The following is a 12991-nucleotide window of genomic DNA, read 5'->3' on the forward strand; positions in this document are numbered from 1 at the left end:
CTTGAGTCTGTGTTCTGTAACAATAATCGCCCCTTTGAACAAGCCCTCCACTCTCTTGGCCCTTTGCCTTCGGTTGGGCTCTCCTGACGCACCTCGACACACCTCGACCCTGCTTAACCCCAACGCCCTACCTACTCTGCACCTGTGCTGAGTAGCTGAACACCGCAGGGAAAATTCACAGCCATGCTGACTAGTCGCACTCTACTTTTCTGACCACAAACCTCAAGTGGGCACTCAGCTTGACCAGTAATCCTACTGTGTTTCTCTACTAGATTCACTGCCCCACTTTCCAGATAAGCGTTTCACATCTCCTCTCTTCTCCAGCTCTCGACACCTCCTCTTTCTTCCCTGCTGTTAGCTAACGACCTTGCTCCTTATTTTGCTAAGAAAATAGATGCAGTCATGTGAAAAGTACTTGTCTTCTCACCATCAGCTCTCCCAAGGTGCCTGCACCTGTACCCTTGCCGCTGCCTTCCTTTCTTACATTGGATGGCCTCCTCTCGAATTCCCAGCCAGCCCCTCGACTTGTGCACCAGATTCCAACCCCTTCACTCACTCCAGGACTTTGCCCCAAATCATTCTTCTCCTTCCTGCGCTGTGCAACTTCCCCTCTCCACCAGATCGTTCCCTTCAGAAGCTAAATGTGCTATCATCTCTCTCATGCTAAAAGCAAACCGTCCCATGACCCTACGCCCTCTCCAGCTCCTGCCCCTTTCCTCCCACCCCACATCCTTATCCCCATTCCCTCTCAGCCCACTCCAGCCAAGCATCTGTCTCTGCCACTTCGTTGAAACTACACTTGTCCGAGTCACCAATGGCCTCCTTGTTGGTACATCCAAAGGTCAGTTTCCTGTCGTCTTATCCTGCCTCTCAACAGCATTTGCATAGTAGAGAAATTGCTGTCGTTTCCTCCTACCTTGATGGCAGCTCCTTCCCAAGCTCCTTCGCTGGCTCCTCCTCTTCTTGGCCTCGAAGTGTTAGCATAGTATGGGGACTTCTTTCCTATTTACAGTCCCTCCCTGCTTAGATCCCATCTTGGCCTATGACTTTCAGTGCCTTCTAGAGGTTGGAATCTTTGAGAAGCAATGGGGAACAGAGTAGAGGATGAAACAGCAGCTCCAGCTCAGGACCACCTGCCTAGATGTTAATACCTGCTCCACCCTGACAAGCTGTGTGACCTTAATCCTCTGTGCCTCAGTAGATGGTATCTCCCATCTACATGGGGTCTCCCCAATGCAGGGTCTGAGACAGAGGCTTAAGTGTGAGTAGCTTATTTGGGAACATGACCCGGGGAGCAGGACTGAGGGAGAGGAAGAGTGAAACACAGATAGAGGGTTGCTGACCTAGGTGTGTGAACTAATTGGCCACCTCTATGGGTGACTGCTGTTCCATCCTGCAGGACCTTCTGAGAAGCTTTATGAAATGTACTTCAGAACCTTCCAGAAAAAAGGGGGATCACTTATACATTGGCTCCTATGGAGTTACCCCAGTGATGTTAACTCCCTGCAGTCCTAGGTGGTTCATGTGTCAATGCCAAGTGGGTCCCATGGGTGTCCCCGACACCAGGGTGTCAGGAGGCTTTAAGAGGCATGTGGAGGGTCACTGTTGGCTGCACTTGTGTGACACTGGTTGAGGCCTGTGTAAAACTGGTTACCACAGTGGGCTACCAAACCAGAGGGGAGGCCGAGGGAATCTGAAGTGGTGCACGTGACGTGCCCAGTACAGATGGGGTAATTGTAGAGCTCTCCTCATAGGACTGCTGGCCCTTAGCATGTGGCCATCAGCATGGTGGTGACTCTGATCCTGACATCTCCCCTGCCTAGTGGACACCTCAGAGGCCTGTCATGTCCAAAACAGAGCTGTGGTGCGTGAAAGGAGAGAAGGCTAGCACTCCCCTTGACAAGGATGGAAGAGGCCCTCGGGCCTGACAACACGCTTATGGTTAAGGCATTGCCATCTACTTCGTGGCCTCTAACCACTGTTTTTTAGAACTACCATATGACCCAGCAATCCCACTACTGGGCATATACCCATATATATGGAATCTAGAAAAATGGTATAGATGATCTTATTTACAAAGTGGAAATAGAGATACAGACGTAGAGGACAAGCGTATGGATATCAAGGGGGAAAGGGGGGTGGTGGGATGAATCGGGAGATTGGGATTGACATATATACACTATGGATACTGTGTATAAAATAGATAACTAATGAGAACCTACTGTGTAGCACAGGGAACTCTACTCAATGCTCTGGCGTGACCTAAACAGGAAGGAAATTCAAAAAAGAGGGAATATATGCATACGTGTAGCTGACTCAGTTTGCTGTACAGTAGAAACTAACACAACGTTGTAAAGCAGCGGTACTCCAATAAAAATGAAAACAAAACAAACCAAACCAAACCCAAACAAAACAGAGCTCTGATTCCCTGCCTCTCCCCCAGCCCAACCCTTCCTCCAGTCTTCCCCATTGTAGTTCAATAGCCTGGATCTATCTCTCTCCGCCACCCCTTACATCTAATCCATTATCAAACTCTAGCTTCGAAGTATACCCCAGTCTGACCTCCTCAGTAACTTCTGTCACAAAGCAACCAGCCCAGGCCAAGGCACCTTTGCCCACACACACCCGTCCCCTCCACGTTCCCCACCTCCGCCCCGGCCCACGACAGTGGCCTCCCAGCTGTATCCAGCCGCTGCTCTTGCTTCCTGACAGTTTATTCTCCCACAGCAGACAGTGAAAATGTTACTCCCTGATTAAAGCAGCCCTCCAATAACTTCCCATTATCATTTTTCTAATAACAGCTTTATTGAGATATAATTCACATACCATATAATTCACCCATTTAAAGTACACAATTCAATAGGTTTTTTAGTATATTCACAGGACTGTGTGATCATTACTGTAATCAATGTTAGAACATTTTCATCACCGCGCCCCCCACAAACCCCCCTCCTCCCACCCCTTGTATCCCTTAGCAGTCACGGACCCATTTCCTCCCAACTCTCCCAGCCTGGGCGAATCTACTTTAGAGACTAATCTACTTTTTAGTCTCTATGGATTTGCCAGTTTTAGACATTTCACATAAATCGTGGAATATGTGTCTTTGTGACCAATTGCCGTTTCCTGTTATTCTTAAAATTAGACCCAAACTTCGTGGTCCAGTGCCCACTGCAGGCTCCCCAGCTTGCTGCCTGCCTGTCGGGCCACGCCTCCAGCCTCACTCGCTCCCTCTGTGCTCCTTCACCCTCAGGACCCCGGCCTTTGCTTTTCCCTGCATCCATCCTGGATTCTTTCTTAGATCTGTGACAGAGCCAGTCCTTCTCCTGATTCAAGTGTCTGCCCGAATGTCACCTCCTCAGAGAGGATTTCCCTCTTTTCCATCCCACCCCCAATCTCTACCCCTTCCCCTGACTATCTGAAATTTATTTACTTGTTTACACACTTATCTACTGGCTCTCAGCCCCTTTAGACCTCTGTAGGGTGGAGATTTTTGTCCTGTTCACGTTTGTATCCTTAGCACCTTGGGCGGTGCAGGGGTTTGGGCGAAGTTGGGGTTTGACATTTACTGCACAAAAGATTGGGTGATGCTTCTGGAAGTCCCGCTGAGGAGTTTCCACAATTCCTTCTACCACCTAAAGCAGGATGAGACACCTTGAAAGTTACAGGTTCTTCCCTAGATCTAATGAAAATCCACTGTGTTACAGTTTGCATTCATTTTCTTTTTCTGCTGGGTATCATGGTCCTTACTCATAGACCACCCACCCCGTTCACCAGCTGAGCTCTCTTGCCTCAGGCTCTCCTCATAGATTCTCTTCCTGAAGTCCCTTGCTCCCCTAGGGAAGGGTGCCCCAATTGTCAGCTGTGACGGTTACGGCTCGAACACAAATGAAACAACATGGCCTGGACCACACAGTCCTCAGCTATCCGTGTACCCTCACTGGCCAAGCTAAGTGCTCTGGGCTTCCACTCTGGACTTGGCCTTCTCCATCCCTTGCTTCTTTGGAGCCCTGACATTGCCTCCTTGCCTTCTCTTTAAAAATCTCAGCCTGGTGGGAAAACAGGCTTTTTCATACATTGCTGGTTGGAATGAATATGGCACAACCTCTACATAAGACAGCTTGCAAGGTGTCTCTAAATTACAAATGTCCCAACCCTTGGATCCTGTGCACCTGTGCACATCTGGAAGGACAGATCCCACACTGTCTGACAGCAAAAGATTAGAGACTGACCACCTAGTCCCATCAACAGAGGACTGGTTTAGAACAAGGAACACTTGGCAGCTGTAAGAGAAAATGGACAGCCCCCTATGTGTGGATATGGAACAATCCCCAGCACATAGTGTCAAGAAAAACCATGTTTATAGTAAACTATCTATAGAATAATAATGAGGAAAACCAAGAAAATATACTTACATAAAGAAATACTGGAAGGATATAAATTGTTTTTTTTTTTTTTTTTTTACGTCGGGGATGGGAACTGTTAGGAAAAAATTAGGAGGAAGAGTTCTCACTGAGATTTTTATGTCGTTTTTGTATTTGAACCAGGTGACTGTAATTACATATTTCAAATAAAATAACAAAATATATTGAAAGATCACAGTCCTATTTGGGGGGTCCTTGCCTTCTAAGGACTCTAAGATTTTTCTTTCAGGAAATTGAACGTGCTCAGTAGTCATGGCTGGGTACAGAGAGTAACCCCCTGTGACGCTGTCTGTGACGCCTGGGGTGTGGCCTGTCAGCTCAGCAAGGACGGGCCTTGTTTTATTCATCAGGGTGTACCCAACACCAGCACAATGGATCACACAGAGCAGGCACTCACTAAATATTCGTCGACCGAAATACAGATAAAAGCACGAATAGAAAGATTCCTAACTCAATAATGGAGCATTTCAATCACGGTGAAGGGTCCATATACTGATACAAAATTGTCAAAATGGGTGAATCTGAGCAAGGAGGAAAAGGAGAATGCTGTTTAAGTCAGAAATGAGAAGGTGGCATTCCGGACATGGGCTGTAGCTCTCCCAGCCACAGATTTACTGGAATTTTCTTGACACATGGGGTCTGGACAACCACAATGAGTAAATGCCCGCGATAGAGTAAGAACAACAATAAAGCAAAAATACATAAGTCAGTAGCCCAGCGTAGGCAGGATCACCTCATCACGGGCCTCCTCACCTAGGCCCGTCTTCTCAGGAGCTCAAAGTTCTTTCACGGGGCTTTGCCTCCGTACACCTGAGGGCAAACGGAATCAGCGGCGGCTCCCAGCCAGAGCTCTATGCTTGCAGCCACATGGCACCGCTGCAAACCAGCCAAGCACAAGGCTGGAGTTCACAGTGGACTCCTGGCACTGGCCAGGGTGGCTGGCATCGGCCCTACCCCTCTAGGGGTGTCAGGTTATGCAGGAGCGAGGACCGGTGCTCACCCAGCATGCATCGGGCACCCGATGGCTGCCACCCTGCGGTTGTCCTCGTCCTGAGGCAGAGGAGTGAGGACAGAATCTGTGGCTTTTGCTGGGTCCTCTCTCTCCCTCCTCCCCACATCTGACGCAGGGGTTTCTGCAGATGGGTAGCTCTGTTTCCTTTCAAGCCTCCTTTGCCAGATCGCCCTCCCTCTTCTTATCCTGGGTGGGGGAGTTGTCTCTGAGAGGGAGCTGGGCTTTTTCTGTAGACTGGAAGCCACCGAAGCCCTGAGCCTGAGGCCATAAGGCCTCACAGGGAAAGTGTCGAATTGAAGCAATTTGCCTGGAGCTGGACCTGAGATAAGCCAGAACCCTGGGCTCTGTCACCGCCTGTACCTGTCAGACCGGGACCTTCCCATCCCTCCATCTACCAAGCCTCTGGACCCAACTGAACCTCCCTCGGTTGGGACTTGGGCGGAGCACCTCGTGTGGCACCAGCCAGATGTCCCCCTGGGATTTGGGTGCAAGCCCAGCGGCCGGGGGCGACGCAGTGGGCAGGCTGCCAGCCATAGGCTGATCCTCTGGACCTCGCTCACTGGTCCTGGGGAAACGTCTCAGCAGGAAAGCCCCCACATTTTTTTGCTTCATTGCCTCAGAGTGAGTGGTGTTCCGAGGTGTCCCTTAAGCACATTTGGCCCAGAGGGCAACTGGGTATCCGCCTAGGCTCTGTAGCAACCTGCCCTTTTCTAGGTGAGCCAGAGAACAGAGCCAGCCAGAGTCTAGCGTTGTGGGTTCAAGGCTGCCTTGACCAGCAGAGGCCCGGCCCTGCCAAGTCTCACTTCCCCCTCTTCCTTCCTGTCCATCCCACTCACCTCTCACATTCAACTCACCCTCTGCTTCAGGACCTCCCCTCTCTCCCCTCCCCCGGGGGGATGCCGAGCCCACCCTAAAGACGCCACCAGCTTCTTCCAGAAGTCAGTGGAGTGGAGCCGGGGAAGAGCTGAGAGGCCCTGTGGAGAGCGTGTGTGGTCATCCCCAAAATGGCAGCCCCTGCCTTTGGCCTTCAGGGGAAGCCGGCAGGCCCTTCCCAGGTTTGGTCAGTCAGCCAGAGCGCTCCCTGTGGCAGGTCCGGGTCAAAGGACTCGTAAGACCCTCCTTTGTCACCCCCAGCAGCTGGACCCAGGCTGAGGAGCCCCTCCCAGGAGCCTCAGGCCTGGGGCCTCTCAGGTTCCCTCGGAGGGAGGGAGGGAGGGAGGGAGCTGCCACAGAGCCAGCTGCATCTGTGGGAAACCACACACCGCAGCCTGCAGGTGCAAGGGGCCTGGGGGAAGGGGAGAGGATTAATTAACCATTTCTTGGAAGCAGGTCTTCTCCATTCCTTCCATTCCCAAACTGTGGCTTCCCTAAGACGCCAGGTACCACACTCGGTGGTGTGGAGTGGGTCCGGGGCCAAAGAAAAATCAAAGGACTTGTGACCCAGGGATGCAAGAGACAGGTCCCCACCCGAGAGGCCCTGAAGCCTGTAGAGAGAGGCCAGGGCACCATCGTTGACTCTTGGCAGGCTTTGGAGGCCACTGAGAAACCTTGGGTGTCATGTCCTCTTTTCATGGCTGGTGACCGGTTCCCTGGGGCAATTCCACGTCATGGGACACTGCCTGGGGGGAGGTGGTCAGGAGCCTCCTCCTGGATGGCACTCACCCCTGCCCGGTCTGTCCACTGAGGACCCCTCAGAGGGCTGCCTCAGGGAGCAGTAAGCCTGGCCTTGGAGGAAGGACTGATGGCCAGCAGACCTGCTCCCACTCAGCCCGGGGCCTTGGGGTGGTAACCATTAGTGTCAAGTAAACTGTGGCTTGGACATTGCTCTGGGGTTTCCAGGGGCTGGAAGCCATTCAGGCGGAAAGCTTTCACACAGACCCCGGAAAGGGCTCCTTTCTGCTAGACCTGCCCCCAGAGGTTAGTGTTGTTCTTACAGCTGCCCAGCTGCCCACCTGCCTGCCCAGGTTGGTCTGACTTCTCATCCTGCCCATCACTTGCCTGCCGTGGAGCACCCACCAAGAGCAGTCTTCTGGGCAGGAGGCCTGGAAAGTGCAGGACCCTGTGGAAAAGGGCAGCCTTGCCCTTGTTATAGCGCCCCCTTCTCATTCTTCCCAGTATAAGTCATAAATCATCCCCCTACTCTCCTGATCTTTCCTAAATGCGAGAAAGGTTACATTTTCTAGGAGGAACTGAGTTCATTCTGCACATGTCTGAGCACCCACTGTTTGTCAGGCTGTGCTAAAGCTTGGAATATAGAGACATGTCCTTGTCCTGGAGGAGCTCACAGTCTGGCGGGATAGACATTCACACTCTATTCAGAGAGATAGGACTCTTCAAGGGAAGGCACCATGTTCTTCAGGGACAGGAGGGGCCGATGATAATCATGGATGCCTGCAGAGAGCTCACAAATGTTATACAAAATGTTACACACAGTGCTGGTTGTTCGAATGAAGCAGAAAGGGTTAAGGCAAGGAGCTTAGGACCAAACTGGGGAGATAAGAATATGAGTCACAATACAGGGCAAGAGTGAATTGACTGACCCAAAGGGATTTTGGAATTCAGAGCAGGATAACTTCCCACTGGGGTAATCAGGGAAGGCTTCCAGAAGGAAGTGGTATTTCAGCTAGGGCGAATGTCAATAGATAGACCTGAATGGGGCGGGGCGGGGGGGCCTTGGTGCCAAAGCAGAGACTGGGGGATGACTCCTCCTTCTGGATGAAACACCTGGGGGAAAAGTGAACAAACAAACAGGATGAAAGACTCTACCAAGGTACCAAAGTGAAGGAGTTGTCTCTACTACTTTTCCTCTGCCTCCACTTCCTTGGGAGGGAGGGGGTGATTGCCTATCAATTTCTGACCTTATAAATTAGCCCCATCCTATCTTTCCATCCTCAGCTCTCTCCTTTTTGCCATACAGGGAACATCCATTACAACTGTGGTATAATACAAAAATCGATTTGGCCTTTGTCCCCCTTACCTGGTACAGAGCTTTAAAAAATGCACGCTATTTCCTAAGTAATAGGAATGTCTTTTGTTATTCACAACCAGCCCTTTCTGCCACAACTGAGTTTATGCTAATGAGGTGACCAGTGGTAGGTCCTTAGGTGGTTTGAAGGGGGGCAAGGGGGTGAGGCGGGACTGGCCCTGCTAGAAAGAAGGTGGGAAATTTCACCCCACCCAACTTCCAACCTCTCTGGGGAGAGGTGGATGACTGGAGATGGAGTTCAATCACGTGGTCAATGGTTTAATCAACTGTGCCTATTGCGTGAAACCCCACATAAAAATTCTGGACACTGAAGCTCGGAGGAACTTCCTGCTTGGTGAACACACCAGGTGAGGTGGCACACCTGATCCGTGAGGAGAGGGCACGGAAGCTCTGCACTCTGTCCCCCAGACCTTCCCTATTATGGATCTTCCCTTTGTTCTAGAATTATATTTTATAATAAAACTCTAAGTATAGCACATTTAGTGAGTTCTGTGAGTCATTCTAGCAAATTATTGAACCTGAAGCAGGGTACTGGGAACTATTGTATGAATTTGTAGCCAAGTCAGACAGAAGTATGGGTAGCCTGGGGACTCCATCTGCACCTGTCATCTGAAGTAAGGGCAGTCTTCTGGGGGAATCTGCCCTTTAACTTGTGGGATCTGAAGCTAGGCCTGAGGAGTTAGTGTCAGACCCTGAACTGAATTGTGGGACTCCCGGTTGGTGTCAGAGATGTGTCAGAAGTACAACCAAAGAGGCTTCCTTACAAACTTCCCTATAAATCACATGCATTCCTAACCTGTCCTCCCGTCTGAAATGTCTCTCTAGCCTCCCACGCTCACTAGTCCACTAGTTTCAGCTTTTCCAAATCCTTCCTGTCCTTCAAAGCCCACTGCCTTTACAACTTGGTACTACAAGGGCTGTGCTGAAGCGTTTCCTCGTATGCAGAAATCTGGGCCTCCTGCCAGGTAGCATGTTTGGGGGAAAGGGATCTGGGGGTAGGAGGGTGCCCCAGGCAAAGGAGCTGCTCATTAAATGCTCCTGGACAAGTAGAAGGAGAGGGCTGCATTGCAGAGAGGAGGGCTGCTGGCCTGGCTGAGCTCTCCTTGAAGAAGCGGGCTCTGCTGCAGGCCTCTCCACCTCTCTCCTTCCTCTGTTCCTGTGAGAAGCAATGTCTTGGGGTAGGCAGGGGCTGGGGGGTTCTGGCTCTGCAGGTCCCAGCCCCACTGGCCCTGACGGTAAACACAGAGTTTTGGCATCTTCTCTGTAGTGATGGGCAGTGTTCACCCAGGTCAACAAACACACACCTTCTCGTGCATGTACCTTTGTGTGTGTGTGTGCGCGCGCACACACACACACACACACACACACACACACACACACAGAGGCAGGAGCATGCCAAGCCCATGTCTGCATTGCTCTGGGCTGCAGTTGGGAAGTGCCCCACGTCGGCGTGTTCTGGCCGATGGTCTGGTCCTCTCCCCCTTTGCTTTTTTGCCAACACTGGTCCTGGCAGCCTGCGGCCCTGCAGACTAAAGGCCAGCGGAGACCAGCGTGTTCCCCTCTCCCACACCCTCTAGGCTCCCTTCCACCCCCCACACTCCACCCCGTGCTGAAGCTGCCTCCAAGAGCCTAGGGTTGTGGCTCCTTCTTAAACAACTCAAGACAGCGTCTAAGCCACGTGGGTGACCTGGTGGGAGGCCAGAGAGCAGCGTCACCCCGCCCCCCACACCACTGGACGATGAGCAGGTAGTAGATGGATGGGAGCTAAACTGGATTCTTCCCTCAGGTGCTGCTGAGGCCTGGGAGGCAAACATGGAGGGTTACAGAAAGCGATCCAGAAGGCATTTAGGAAGCCCAAGGGAACTGGTCTGAGCTACCAGGCCTAGATCAGGCTTCAGAAAAAGCACAGCTCCTGTGATATCTGGACTGCCCCTTTCTCTCCCTTTTCCAGCCCCCTTCCCCTCTGAAAGTCTCTCCCAGTATACCCTAGGTCCTAGGAAGGCAGAATCGTAGCTGTTTATTTTTAGCTTAACTGTGGCCTGAAAGGCTTGGTCCCCAGGTGAAGGCATTTTAAGGAGCAGCTTATATGGGGAAGAGCATTGGGAGGGTTGGGCTCTCTCTTTCCTTGCATTACTGCACCCCACTCTCTGCTCTCAGGCGTGTCCTTTCTCCCAGCTCATTGCAAAGTGGGGGTGGGCAGCTGTGACTGAGGGATGACCTCAAACTATTTAGAAGGATTATAGCTCTTCACCAAGTGTTGGGGAACCTTCTATAAAATTAGCTCCTCTTGAGGTGTTCTCAGTCTGACAGACCCAATTCTCTTTATCATGGGGATCTGGGGAAATAAAACCCTACCATCTCAGGTCCTAAACTGAATCCCATTCCATTTTATCTAGCCCTCAATCAGACGCTCATCCTAATTTCTCTCCCAGCTACCTGAGCACCAGTTACCACAGCAACCCCAAAGCTCCCTCGGAGCGCTGGACTCACATTTTAAACTGGAAGTCACCCTAGAGCTCATCAGTCCCAACTTCCCATGTTACAAGGAAGAAGACTGAAGTCCACCTATGGGAAGTGACTTGTCCAAGGTCACATAGCTTTTTAGTGGCAGAATTAAGATGAAAACGCTGTACTTTGACTTCCAAACCAGTGCTCTTTCTGCAAAGCCACACCACTTAGCATCCCCACTGAGCTCAGAGTTCGGAATCTGGAGTTTAGGTCCTATTTCTAGAGGCATCGTGGGAAATTCTAGGATGAGGCCTGCATGAAGAGTCTGCACCTGTTTTCCTCCCGAAGCTCTTGTTTTGTGTTACATTGCCTCAGGCGAGGCGGGGATGAGGGGGGCTGCTGGGCCATAGTGTGCCTCTGCTGGGCTCCCGGCTTGTCCAAACCGACCTGGGGAGCAGGTGTGGGCCCTCTGTCCCCAGAGCTTCTTGAAGAACAGTTTGTTCTGCAGGGGCTGCAGCCGGGGTAGAAGGAGAGTGACAGACACCAGCACAGCCCTGGAACCTGCTGCAGCTGCTTCCTGTTGTCAGACGGCTCTCCGGCTGAGGGGCTGAGCTCCCTGGCACCCCGCTCGCCCCTGCCTAGCTCTCCACCAGGACCCAGTGACCTCCCGTGGATACCGAGGAAGACCAGGTTCAAGGAAGAGCTCAGAGGAAGGAAGCGGCCCAGGGCCAGGCACACTTCCAGCCTCATTCTGTGTAAACGGGATCCCGTCCCCGAATGTGTATGTTCACTCCTGCCTCGCCTCCCCTATGGGGAAGACTTTCCCATCATCCCCGTAAAGCCAACTTCTCCCTGTTCTCCGGGTCCCCTCGTCCTTGTGCATGGTGACACCCCTGCCCCACCATCAGCCATACTGGACCGTCCAGTATGAGCGTGTGGGCCCCAACCTCACACTGCCTCGATTTGTGGTTTGACATTTCACCTGGGTTTGTTTTGTCTCCTCTTTAAGACTTAAAGACAGGAGAATTTGGGTCCCTAACCACTGCCTCCTATTTCAGGCAAGATCCCTTACAGAGCTGGGCTCAGAGCTGACCCTCTGGTAGGGACACAATAAATCCTCGTTGAATGTCCCAACGTCTGTGTCCTGGTTCCTGTGTGAACTGCAGTCACCCCAGACTGGGGCGTTGGGGGAGGAGAAGGAGAAGAACAACTTGGGCTTCCCTGCCCGGAATTTTCTGCCCGGTAGTCATGATGGCTCATTATGGGAAGCTGTCCAAGGCCTTGCCCATCTCCAAGCTTGCTTCCAGATTCCCCTCTGACTAATAACGAGAGTATTACGGGGCTGGCCTGAGTGGACCACCTCCCGTCTACACAGCATTCCCCCAGTGTGAACGCTTGCAGGTAGATGGCCAGGGAAAGAGGAGAGTGGTGGGCGCCTGCAAGGAGGCCGCTATCCACCTCAGGGCACCACTCAGAGCACTCCCAGTATGGGCTCTCCAGCCTCCATCTCCCTAGGGACTAGCTCATTGTCCCCAGGGGGTCTTAGAGGGGCTGGGGTAAGGGTGGAGGGAGCTAACTCCCTAACCTCGCACTCTCAGCCCAGCGCTCTTCCCCCCATTGTGAAACGGCCTTGGATGAGGGCCAAGCAGGAAGTTGCCTCCTATAGGCTTCAACTCAATTCCTGGCACCTGGGGTGTGAAGATGGGCCCCAGGCTCTTCCCTTCCCAAGGGAGGCCTGAGCTTGACACTGAGCCTGCCTGCTAGGAGACAGCCTGAGCTGCCTTTGGGTAATCGAGAGGGCCCTATGCCTCCCTGACAGCTATGTGGGACATTCAGAGGGGTGTGAAGGGCAGTGGAAAGTGCCTGGGCCTGGGCCTCAGGGTTTCCAGCCTCTACTCTGCCATTATGAGCTTTGTGACCTTGGGCAAGTCACTTTCCTTCTCTGGGCCTCACTCAGTTTTCTTACTTGTGACTAACTAGAAGGTAAAGCATCAGGCTAGAAAGATCCTGCAGGCCTCTCGAAGCTTGATATTATGACTCACTGGAGTCAGTGATTCATTGATGTTATCACCAGGACTTGGCTCTGATCTGGCGGGGAGTCTGTTCACTATGTCTGTCTAGGTT

General features: G+C 52.0%; 1 non-coding gene across 1 annotated transcript; it reads left to right on the forward strand.

Moving 5' to 3' along the window:
- Positions 1 to 1861: 1861 nt before the first annotated feature.
- On the forward strand, positions 1862 to 1987 carry LOC116750269. The gene has a single exon (XR_004348966.1). It is a non-coding gene; the product is annotated as a U6atac minor spliceosomal RNA (small nuclear RNA).
- Positions 1988 to 12991: the final 11004 nt, after the last annotated feature.

Source organism: Phocoena sinus, chromosome 2 (assembly GCF_008692025.1).
Source record: "Phocoena sinus isolate mPhoSin1 chromosome 2, mPhoSin1.pri, whole genome shotgun sequence".
Classification (NCBI taxonomy): domain Eukaryota; kingdom Metazoa; phylum Chordata; class Mammalia; order Artiodactyla; family Phocoenidae; genus Phocoena; species Phocoena sinus.